The following is a 12,993-nucleotide window of genomic DNA, read 5'->3' as shown; positions in this document are numbered from 1 at the left end:
CACTATGATAAAGTTGGCTTCATCACAGAGATGAAGGGATAGTTCAATATATGAAAATCCAACAAAATAATGCATCATACAAAGATACAGAAAGAAAGAAAAAACAAGATCATATCATTAGATGCTAAAAAGGCCTTTAACAAAACCCAACATCTCTTCATGATAAAAGTCTTAGAGAAATCAGGGATACTGGCCCATACCTAACCATTATAAAGGCAACATACAACAAGCCAATAACCAACATCAAATTAAATGGAGAGAAACTCAAAGAAATTCCACTAAAATCAGGAACAAGACAAGGTTGTCGATTATCTTTATATCTATTCAATATAGTACTTGGACTTCTAGCTAGAGCAATAAGACAACTGATGAAGATCAAGAGCATAGAATTTGGAAAAGAAGATAAAACATTGCTATTTGCAGATGATATGATAGTATACACAAGCAACCCCCAAAATTCTATCAGGGAGTTATAAATAACTTCAGTGAAGAGGCTGGATACAAGGTTAACTAAAATAATAATAATAATAATAATAATAATAATAATAATAATAATAATAATAATAATAAGTAGGCCTCCTATATACAAATAATAAATGAGCTGAGAAAGAAATTTAGGATACAGTGTCTTTCACAATAGCCACAAGTAATATCAAATATCTTGGGGTAACTCTAACCAAGCAAGTGAAAGACCCGCATAACAAGAACTTCACATCTTTGAAGAAATAAATTGAAGAAAGAAAGAAGATATCAAAAGACGGAAAGATCTCCTATTCTCATGGATTGGTAGGATTAACATAGTAAAATGGTCAACAAAAGTAATCTACAGATTTAATGTAAGTCCCATCAAAATTCTTTCACAAATTTTACAGACCTAGACAGTACAATATTCAACTTTATATAGAAAAACAAAAAACCCAAGATAACTAAAATAATCCTGTACAAAGAAGAACTTCCATAGATATCATCATCCCTAATTTCAAGCTGCAATACAGAGCAATAGTAAGAAAAACTGCATGGTATTGGTATAAAAACAGACAGGTTGATCAATGGAATATGAACAAAGACCCAGACATAAATCTACATACTTATGGACACTTGATTTTTGACAAAGAAGCAAAAATTATACAATGAAAAAGAAAGCATCTTCAACAAATGGTGCTGGTATAACTAGATGTCAGTCGGTAGAAGAATGCAAATAGATCCATATCTATCACTTTCACAAAACCCAAGTCCAAGTGGACCAAAGACCTCAACAAAAAGCCAGATACACAGAACATGATAGAAGAGAAAGTGGGGAAAAGCCTTGAACACACTGGCACAGGAGACAGCTTCCTGAACAGAACACCAACTGTACAGACACTACGATCAACCGCGAATAAATGAGACCTCATGAAAGGAAGGAAAAGGGCACTAACAAAAGGACAAAACAATAGCCTGCCAGCCTACAGAATGGGAAAATATCTTCACCAACCCCACATCTGACAGAGCATTACTTTTCAAAATATATAAAGAACCCAAGAAAAGAGATATCGGCAACCCAAATAATCCAATTAAAAAGAGGGTTGTAGATGTAAACAGAGAATTCTCAACAGAGCAATCTCATGTGGCTGAGAAACACTTGAAGAAATGCTCAACATCCTTAGCCATCAGGGAAACTCAAATCAAAACAACTCTGAGATTCCATCTTACACCTGTCAGAATTGCTAAAATCAATGACACAAGTGATAGTTCATGCTGGCAAGGATGTTGTGCAAAGAGAACACTCCTCCATTGATGGTGGGAGTACAAATTTGTACAACCACTTTGGAAATAAACATGGTGATTTCTCAGATAACTGGTAATCAGTCTACCTTAGGACTCAACTGTACCACTCCTGGGCATACCACAAGCACACTCGTTTAATGATGTTAATAGCAGCTCTGTTCATAACAGCCAGAAACTGGAAACAACCTAGATATCCCTCAACGGAAGAGTGGTTATAGAAAATGTGGTACATTTACACAATGGAGTATTACTCAGCTATTAAAAAGAATGACATCCTGATTTTTGCACACAAATGGATGGAATTAGGAAAAAAAAATCCTGAGTGAGGTAACCCAGAACCAGAAAGACACACATGGTATTTGCTCACTTATACGTGGATATTAGCTATAAAGTAAAGGATAATCATGCTACTCCCACAGACCCAGAAAGGCTAAGTAACAAGAGGACTTGGAAGAGGGGGGCACAGGAATCTCTCTGTGAAGAGAAAATAACAGAAATTCTGGTGGATGAGGGGGGGTGGGTAGGAATGTGGGGATGGGGGGATGGGGGAGGAGGGATGAGCTAGGAGGAGGAGGGAGGGTGAGAGTTCTGGGAGAGTCACTAGAACCTGGGAGCATCTCTGGGATGAGCTAGAAACCAAGTACAGTGGTAATTTCAGGAATCTACCAGGTAGACCCTAGCTATGACTCCTAGGAATGGAGACACGGACCCTGAACAGACCATCTCCTGTAAGCAGGAAAGGCTTCCAGCGGACAGATTAGGACTCCAACCCAGGCACAAAACCTTAGACCTACAATTTGTCCTGCCTACAAGATGTGCTGAGATAAAGGTGGCACAGAAATTATGGGAGTGGCCACCCAATGCCTGGTCCAGCTTGAGACCCATGCCATGAGAGGGATCCCACCCCTGACACTGTCAGGAGGGCCAGGACCCAGAGGCAGGACAGACCAGAGACCTAGGCTAGAAAATGACTCCTGATGATATTCTGCTATACTCATAGACTGGTGCCTCACCCAATTGTCATGAGAGAGGTTTCACCCAGCAACTAATGGACACACATGCACAGACCCACAACCAAACATTAGGTGGGGCTGGGAGACTCCTGCAGAAGGTCAGAGGTAGGATTGTAAGGGCCAGGGTCAAGGACACCACAAGAAAACCCACAGACTCAACCAACCAGGGCCCATAGGGGATCACAAAGGCTGAACCAACACCCAGGGAGCCTATATGGGACTGAGCCAGGCCCTCTGCCTATGTGTTACAGTTGTGTAGCTTGATCTTCTGCACTCCAAACAGTGGGAACAAGGGCTGTTCCCTTGCAACATTTAACTTAACTGTAGCACATAGAGGGCACTGTTTGTGAGGGTACTGCCGTATATTATAGAACCACGAGCACGTGCAAAACAAGTCCTAGGGGTGTGGGCTGGAACGATGGCTCTCGGTGGTTAGGAGCACACGCTATGCTACTCTTTTTTTTTTTTTTTTTTTTTTTTTTGGTTTTTCGAGACACAGTTTCTCTGTGTAACAGCCCTGGCTGTCCTGGACTCGCTTTGTAGACCAGGCTGGCCTCGAACTCACAGAGATCTGCCTGCTTCTGCCTCCCTATTCTTGCAGTGGACTGAGTTTGGTTCTCAGCTCCCACATCGGACGGCACATAGTTGCTTGTAACTCCAGCTTCCAAGGTCTCAAATGCCCTCCTCTGGCCTGTATGGCCACTGCACGCCCATGTGTGCAGTCTCACACACACACACACACACACACACACACACATAAAATCTTAGAGAAAGAAGCCACCCCACTTACCAAATTTTTCTTAAAAATAAACTTCTCGTCAGTGATTCTAGAGAGCCTTTCCTTTACTGCTTTGTCTGCACGGAACCTTCTTGCTCCTGTTGGCACAATCTGCTTTTTCTTGCAATACGCAGAATTTCATTTGTCAATACGATGACTCTCAAGTTTGTCTTCAGAACGCGCATTTCCTACAACCGCCCATTTCCTCCAAATTTGATTTTGTTTCTAGTTTTATTTTAAATGCAACATTATGAATATTAAAGCATCATTAAATATGCATTCTAGCCTCACAAAGGCTAGAAATTGCAGAGCCCTAGACCTAGTCACTCTGTTACTGCTAAACTGACAGGGCTAAAAATAAGAACAAGTGCCTAGTAAAAGTGAGCTATGGGGAGAGAAGGAGTGTCTCCAGCCAGGGGACGTTCACACCAGCACGGGCTTGGGTTGAACCTCTTTCATCATATATCCAAAGACGCAGCAATTTAACCAGGCCATTCTACTTTTAGGAGTGTGCCCCAAGGAAATTATTAAAGTAAGGAAAGAGACAGGAATCTCACAGTATTTATAAAAGTGAAAAATGGAAACAAATTAAGTGTAGATGAAGAGTGGTTTGAATTAAGCCAATTGAGATGCAACAGAGTAATTAAATATTAAAATTATATTATAAAAATGTAAAAGATCATGGGAGATGATACTTATTCTAAAAAAATGGAAAATGACATGTAGGTTTTTATCTGTTGTATAAATATCTGGGATGTATGTGTCAACCGTAACTGGGAAATTTGGGCAAAAATGCTGACCCTGGTAGGCTGTGGGCAGTAGACTTATGGGTGACTGCTTTTCTATTTTGTTAATCATATTTCTTGTTTTATTAAAAATTATTCAGAAGTTATAACTTATAAAAATAAAAAGTATTTTATTTTATTTTAAAAATATTTTTATTATTTTTGTGCCTGGATGTTCTGCTTGCTTATATGTCTGTGCACCACGTACAGGCCTGGTGCCTTCAGAGGCCAGCAGAGGGTATCAGATCACCTGGAACTGGAGTTACAAACAGTGCGGGTTGTCATGGGAATGTGGGGATCAAACCTGGGCCCTCGGCAAGAACAGCAGGTGCTGTCAACCAAGGAGTCATCTCTCCACCCTGAGCATGAAAGTGATTTGAAAGAGTTTAGCAAAATTAAATTACCAGAAAGCATATATTAATATATTTATCATAATTTGTAAAGCACCTTGAAGCATCACAGCTCCTGGGTATAGAAACTGTAGGGTTTGGGGCAAGGGGGTGGTGCGGGCAGAAGGAGTTTATTTAGCATAGATGTCATTTAATGTTTGCATGGTGGGAAGGAATAAAGTAACAAAACTGTTTGAGGTTTTTGTTTTGTTTTTTGAGGGCTTCTCTGTGTAGACTTAGCTATCCTGGAACTTTCTTTATAAAGCAGGCCAGGCTTGAACTCTTCCTCCAGAAGTATTGGAATTAAAGGTGTGTACCACTACTGCCTCGATGTTTAAGTTGTAAAAAAAAAAAATCTTTTAAAAGAAATTTCCACACAAGATATATTTGGCCACAGTTTTCTCTCCCTCAGCTCCACCCAGATCAAAAGCTATTAGTCAGGCAAGATGCTGTAGCCTGGAATGAGCTAAAGTTGACAACGTTCTGAATGTTCAGAGCGGAATTCATGGGGCTGAACGCAGGGTATCGGGATCACCTGCAGTTAGGACAACAAGGCTGCCAATCTTGATGGTTAGGGAAAGCTAACCACTACCTGCATTAATTTAATGCCTTTAAAAGATTACGTTGGATAAATCAGCCATAGTCAAGACGTTGAACTCCAAGTGTAATTAACCAAATGGCAGGCCAGTGACATTAAGGTGAAAGTTGATGGGCAGAAAGTTTGTGTTATGAACTCAATTTTATAACCTTAGCAAGGTGGAACTTCATGATTAAATTTGGTTTGGACAGTGTCAAGATGGAGTAAGTTTAATTCAGAAAAGTAGAATCTAATATAATTGTTCACAAGTGCATTACTGTCTTCTGCCAAGATGTTTGTGATACAAATTAATGATGCCAGCAATGTATGTTCAAAACACAACTGCATACATCTTTCTTATCTGAGAAATAACTAAATTTTCTTCAGAGCTCTTCTGCAGGACTCCATTGGTTGAGTTGGAATACACTTACCATGAAATAATATGAAGTTACTTTAAAAGTAAATAATATAAGTAATTCTTCAATTGAAAAGATAAAATAACATTTGGACTAGCCTTGCTCCAGTAAATATGAATAAAAATTTCCTAAGTATAATGAACAATTAAGTTCATAAAGTGCTTGAAACACAAAGGAAGCACAAATATAATGAAATGCTAAGAACTGTGAACAGAAGTGCTTCTCCTTTTCCCTTTGAAACGGCCCTCATTCCATAGGGTCCCTGAGTGAGTCTTCCCTGTGCCAAGTCTTCCAAACAGAACCTGAAGTGGAAAGGTTCTCAGTGGCTGGTGAATTCCATCACTGGGCGAGGCCAGTTGACATTCTTTGAGGGTTTTTTTTTTTTGTCCCTGTTCTTGACTAAGAGATTAAAAAAGTCAGTCAGATTGCTAAGTATTTTGTTTTCCATGTTTATAGTGGGCATTGAAACAGAATGTTGGAATAGAATACAATCCCTTACTAGGGGAGCATCTTACCTAAAGCCATAATGTACACAAAAGAATGTATCTTGTGTGCTGCAAAGACTCCTAAGCCCCATTTCTCCTGGCTTATAACTGTGCACAGGAGCTAGTTTGCAGTAGAATGCACGGATGGTTCTGGGAGAAATAGTTACAATGCTTACGTATCACAGTGGGATAATTCAAGCTCAACATTGTGCTTTAAGGTTACAAGCTAAGCTCTTCCACCATCTTCCTGATTTCTGAAGATGCCCAAGGACATCTTTGTACAGTGGGAAAGTGCTGGGGAGCACCAACACGCAGTAGCATCTGGGGAAGACCTAGGTCACATACTGAAGGCTGGGTTATTTTTAAGGCCTAGTGACCAGAGCACTATTTAATCAGCCCACATGGAAGTTAGTGGGTAATCAGTCACTAGGGAGATTTTTTTTTTCTCTAATGAATGTGAGGAGCAGTAAGAGAGGGGCTGTACCAAGATAGCATCTTACCTTTAAGAGACAACATCACATTCTGATGAGTAACTGAAGGAACTCTCTCCTCCCTGCATGCTTAATGAAACTCTCAAGGAAAAGTGAGGGTTACATTCTCTTCACTTACACACACAATCACATCCCACATAATACACTGTATGATATACTGAAATACATGTAAGTTGGGTCTCATGACAAGGAAATTTGCAGCCTATAGAACCTGTTCTACAACAGTCTCGGCTTCTATGTTTATCTATCTCTGCACTGCTGGAAACCATATTCATCATATCACATATGCTAGGCAAGTGAGCCACACTCCCAGGAAAGTCTTAATTTTTTTTTTTTTTATTCTCTTCTGGAAATTTTGGGCACCATGTATCCTAGGCAAGTGCCGTACCCCTGAGCTATACCTGCAGGCTCAAGACCTGACTTCTCAATGCATCAAGAATTCAATGGACCTTGGGGTGGGCCAGGCACTGGTTGGCCATCCCCCCAATCTCTGCTCCACCTTCTCCATCTTTATCCCCACACATCTTGTAGGCAGGGTAGGTTTTGGACAGAAGTTTTTGTGTGGGGGTTGGTGCTCTCCCCCCTCTACTAGGAGTCTTATCTAGTTAGAGGGTGTCTTCTTCAGTGTCCACGGACCCTGCTACTAGGGGTATCAGCTATAGTTCCCTTCGTATCTTCTTAGAGGCCTATTTGGACCTAGATCTCCAGCTTGTCACAGAGATGCCCTCATCCACAGTTTCTCTTTTCTCTACAGGCCTTCTGTGCTCCCACGCCCAGTCTCTCCAGGTCTGATCTCTACCCTTATTTCTCTCCGTGCTACCTCTCCTACTTTGTTCCCTCTTTTCAAGCACTACCTCTGTCTATTCTATTTCCTTTCTGAGTGAGATTTCAACATCCTCTACTGTAGAAGAAAGCCAACCCCTGACACTATGGAGGAGCCTCTGCTATGCTTGCAGACAGGAGCCTTTTAGAGCTGTCCTCTGAGAGGCTCCACCCAGCAGTGGTGTGAAACAGAAGCTGAGACTCACAGCTTAAACACTGGGTGAAGCATAGGGAGTCTAGTGGAAAAGAGGGGGAAAGAATAAAAGGACCTAGAGATGACAAGAGATCCACAGGAAGACCAATAGAGGCAACTAACCAGGGTACAGAGGGGCCTGTGGAGTCTGAAGCATCAATCTAGGACCATGCATGGACAGGACCTAGGTTCTTTACATATATGTAGCCGATGGGCAGCTCAGATTTCATGTGGGCACACTAGTAAGGGGAGCAGGGGCTGTCTCTGACATGGACTCTGTTGTCTGCTTTTCGATCACTTCCCTCTGACAGGATTGCCTTGCCAGGCCACAGGGGAAGAGGACAAACTCAGTCCTGATGAAACTTGATGAGCTGGGGTGGGTTGGTAGGGGGCTCCTTTTTTTCTGAGGAAAAGGGGAGGGGTGTGGGGAAGGGAGGGTGGGGCAGGGAGGAGGGGAGCCTATGAGTGGTATGTCAAATGAATAAATAAATAAATTCAACGGAGTCAAGAACTGTCCCCCTTTATGCATCCCACCCTTGCACTGTAGAGGCCTGATTCCCAGATTGTATCCGACCCTGCACACACTGTTTCTCCCCCCACCACACACACACACGCGTGCCTACAATGAAGTCTAGTTCACAAAGTCATCACAGCCGGAGAGGGCCAGCAATAGTTTACTGTGGTGGAGATAAAAGAGAAGGCATCTCCTCCCCTGGCTTTTTTTCCCATTTAGAACTCTCATCACATGTTAGTTTTCTACCCAGCCTGCTACCAGCAGGAAGCCAGTTGCTTGATCCCTTGAAGGCCTCAATTCTAGGCTTAATATGAAGATAAATGAGATTTGGACATATCAGTGGTGGATGGATCCTCACTGCTGGCCCAGGCCAAAAGACTGAAACTCTGCTCCTGAGCCCTGAAAACTACCTTGGTGTATCTGGCATAGATGGTGTGGTGGTGTGAACAAAAGTGGCCCCCATAAGCCCATAGGGAGTGGCACTATTAGGAGGTGTGGCTTTGTTGGAAGATGTAAGTCACTAGGGTGTGTGTGGCGGGGAGGAGGGTGGGCCTTTAGGTCTTACAAGATCAAGCCAGGCCTAATGGGTCTCTGTCTCTTCCTTCTGTCAGAGGACCCAGATGTAAAACTCCAGCACCATGTCTACCTGTATGCTGCCATGCTTCCCACCATGCTGATAATGGATTAAACCTCTGAACTGTAAGCCAGGCCCAGTTAAATGATTTCCTTGTAAGAGTTGCCGTGGTCATGGTGTGTCTTCACAGCAATAGAAGCCCTAACTAAGACACATGATGGTGTTGGCAGATTCTACAAGGGAACTGCCAATGGCTTGCTAGACCTTTACCACCTCATGACAGATGAAAATATGCCAGTGTCTAGGCCTCTGGTTCTAGTGACTCTAGAATGTGCTGTAGACAGAGTCCAGATTTCCTGGGCAAGAAGGAACAAAATTAATATCCATACTTTTCTCCCCCTTTCAGCCCTACACCTCTTCAACTTCCCTCCTCAGCTTTCCCCTAAACGTCATCACAAATCCTGCTTCTGCAGAAACCTACACAAGACAACTTGTTCCCAAAAGCAATAAGTGTATCAGGAAACAACATTTTCAGTAGACGATAGTGTTTCCCCAAACCTAAAAGGCTCCCTCCCCTGGGGCTTGTGGGGTTACAGTATATGTCACATTTTTATGCCTAAGGGTTTCCCAAACTGAGATGAGAGCAACCCTACAAACTCACTGGCAACTGAAAATGCGCCTAATGCATGCATGCATGCATCGTGCAAAACACATGCTGACAGGTCCTTGACACTATGATGGTCTTGGCATGCAGAGATAAGCAGAGTGAGTGCATGTCATTGTGGACTTAGCCCACTTGGGAATGCCTTATTGTAAGTTTCAATATCTCTCTCTCTCTCTCTCTTTCTCTCTCTCTCTCTCTCTCTCTCTCTCTCTCTCTCTCTCTCTCTCTCTCATGTTATGCATCTGCCTTACTATTTTACCATGCTTTGTGCCAGATGCCAGCACCATGATCTTGCTCTTTCAATCCCCGTAACTCTGAGAAACAAATCTCTTGTCTATAAATTGATCCCTGTGTGGTACTGAATAAAGCAACAGGAAACATAAGAGAGCGACTCCACTGAGTATCTCTCTTTTTCCATATGCAGAGCACTCACATTCACCTTTGAGCTGGACAAAGTCACCCAACACAATGTCTCCTTGATGAGGCACTGTGTGGTTGTTTACTCTGTGACTTGGGCTCTCTGGAAGATGGGACTGGCTGCTATGAACCATTGTGAGAGACCATCATTAGCCCAGAAAAGACTGAATTCATAAATGTGGCTTCTATGGTGTTTAAATTCTGATTTTACCCCATCTCAAAGACATAAAAAATCAGTTGTTTGAAACATTGCAAGTTGGGAACTGTCTTTGTGTTACAAGCTGAATTCCAAAGGCTTTCAGGACAATTACCAGGTATACAATGGTACTTGTCAATAGCTGACTCATTTATCAAATGCTCATGTGGGTCTCCATGACAATGCTAAATTAAGAGCAATAAAAAGATTTCTTCCTCTGTCAGTGAACTCAGGGATACCTCATTAGGTTTTTCTTTTCTTTTTCTTTTTCTAAATTTATCAGTGGACAGGGTGAATTTATGCCAATTCTCACGTCTGAACCCGGATACATATTTAAAATTTTGAGCAATGCTTTTGGTACTCTTGGGACTCTGTTTCTGGAGAAAGTAGAAGAAACAAATGCTAACAATGGAGGAGGGTACGGTTTAGACACCAGTGCCACAGTGCCTGATGCGTGCAGTATCTGAAGACTGATGAGACAGTACATTTGCATGCATGGTAATTTAGTTCAGAAGTTCACAATTATTTTATTTTCAATATTAATTGCTTTTGTCTCTCAATAAATGACTCTGTAGGAAGTGGAATTCAATTTCATTCATTTTCAATAATCGAGATTGCTTTGAACTAGCTCAATAACTCTCAGTTCCTCTTGGCCTTCGACATATTGCTGGTCATAGCACATAAATAATGTGGGTTTTCTTTGCAGATGCCCGAGCAGGGCAGCTTGGCCTTGCGCAAAATTACTCCGCAGTCAGAGTTTCCTATGTACGTTCTCATCTCTGTGGTTTTGCACCCACAGTGGGCTGGCTTCTCAGATTGCTTCTGCCTGCTTTTCCCCAGAGACAGGCCATTTGCCTGCACACTGCTGAAATATGGAGCACCTCTGCCTTTGCTCACTTTGGGTCTTTGTTTGAAGTAGCCTCTACCTAGATCCAAGTACATACAGAGGGATGATGGATATCACCAAAGACCATCATCCTCACAGGCCTTGTACAGACATCCCTGGTAGAAGCATCCTGCGATTCCTCTGTGGCCCTCTTACGCTTCACCTCACACGGCTTTTATGGCTGTACACAGATGACTCAGTCCTGGAACATACCAGTTTCTCAAGGCTATAAATCGAAAGCAAAGCCATCCATCCATGGCATTAACCACACATTAACAACACTCATAGCTTTGTCCCTTCGCAGGTCTCCGTGCACAAATAGAGTGAATCCTGAGTTAATGAATTAGCATTTGTGTCTAAGAGGCCATACTTCAGCCACATAGAGTACATCAGTTCTTCCAACACTCGTTTCACTCCTCGCCAAGCCTTTGTTTGTCCACTGAGTACAGAAGTAGAGTTGTGCCAGAACTGTGTCACTGTGGGATACCCCAAGCCCCCACCAGGCTGAGAAGGTTATTCCCCCTGCCCAGTGTGGGAGCTTAGACATCCATAAATAGAATCATGAAAGTCCCTGACACTTCATTGATTTGTTTTGTTTGCTTTTCCTAATCTTTAGGATCTAAAGGAAGTATTGTAAGGTGCATAAAGAGTGCTTCATGGGCCACTGTGTTAGGGTCACATCCTTGGACCAGTGACTGACAGCGCATGTACCCACCGAAGCCTTGGCTCAGTTCCCAATCTGACAGAGGCTCTCCACTGAAGCTTTCAACAGTTTTTTTTTCTGGCATTGGAAGGAGTGACTCACAACTCATACCCTATCAGCAATCCACCAACATATGAACACAGGGATAGCACTGATGGGGGTGACATTTTCTTTTATCTGCTTGCAAGTCATTCTAATAGTGTAACAGCTTTCCTCCATAAGATTACAGTCTTCTGATTCTCCTTACGTGAGCTACCAGCTGGAATGTCAGAACACTGCTTTGTGTTTAGAGTTTAAGGATTGCTGCCAAGGATTCCATTAGATTTGATTCAATTCAATTTAAACCATTTACAGTGATCCCACTAAACAAAATAAAGTGCTTGTGGATTCAACAGGAGGCAAACAAAAGCAAAACAAACCCAGGTCCTTACCCCAGGAAGCTTACTACTTTGAGAGGAATGTGGCAAGTAATTGAGTTTGATACAGAACAGAGACAAGAAGTTTCCTTTAGAATAAGATCTCAGTGTGAGGGAAGGGATCAAGTTTACGCTCATAATTGATTGTACATTCAAAAGGGGGAGAAAGAGTTTTGATGGGGCTTCTTTTCCTATAAGCAATAAAGTACGCAGGAACCAGGTGTGTGTGTGTGTGTGTGTGTGTGAGAGAGAGAGAGAGAGAGAGAGAGAGAGAGAGAGAGAGAGAGAGAGAGAGAGAGAGATGAAAAGAAGAGGGGAGGAGAAGAGAGGGAGGTGAGTGTGCATGTGTGTGTGTGTGTGTGTGTGTGTGTGTGAAAATAGGCAGAATATACTGTGGTGATTTGAATAGGTATGGCCCCATAGACTCATGGGTTTGAATGCCTGGCCTATAGGGAGTGACACTATGAGGAAGTGTGGCCTTGGTGGATGAAGTATGTCACTGTGGAGGCTGGCTTTGAGATATTAGATGCTTAAGCGAGGCCTTGCCTCCTTCTGCTGCCTGTGGATCAAGATGGAGAGCTCTCAGCTCCTTCTGCAGCCCATGTCTGCCTACCCGCTGCCACACTTCTCACCATGACAGTAATGGACTAAACCTCTGAAACTTTAAGCCAGTCCTAATTAAACCTTTTCCTATATAAGAGCTGCCATGTTCATGGTGTCTCTTCACAGCAATAAAACCTGAACTAAGACAATATATCACTTTGCAACTTCTTACACTGACCTACCAGCACGGGCCAGGTTGTAGAAAAATACTGATATTTACAACACAGCTGGCTTCTCTCTCCTTCTGTGTGGTTGTTTTCTATTGGACAAGCTAACCTACCATGATATGATATATTCTTGTTTT

The sequence above is a fragment of the Acomys minous genome, assembly GCF_964271855.1.
Source record: "Acomys minous genome assembly, chromosome: 9".
Lineage (NCBI taxonomy): Eukaryota > Metazoa > Chordata > Mammalia > Rodentia > Muridae > Acomys > Acomys minous.
This window is presented reverse-complemented; position numbering follows the sequence as displayed.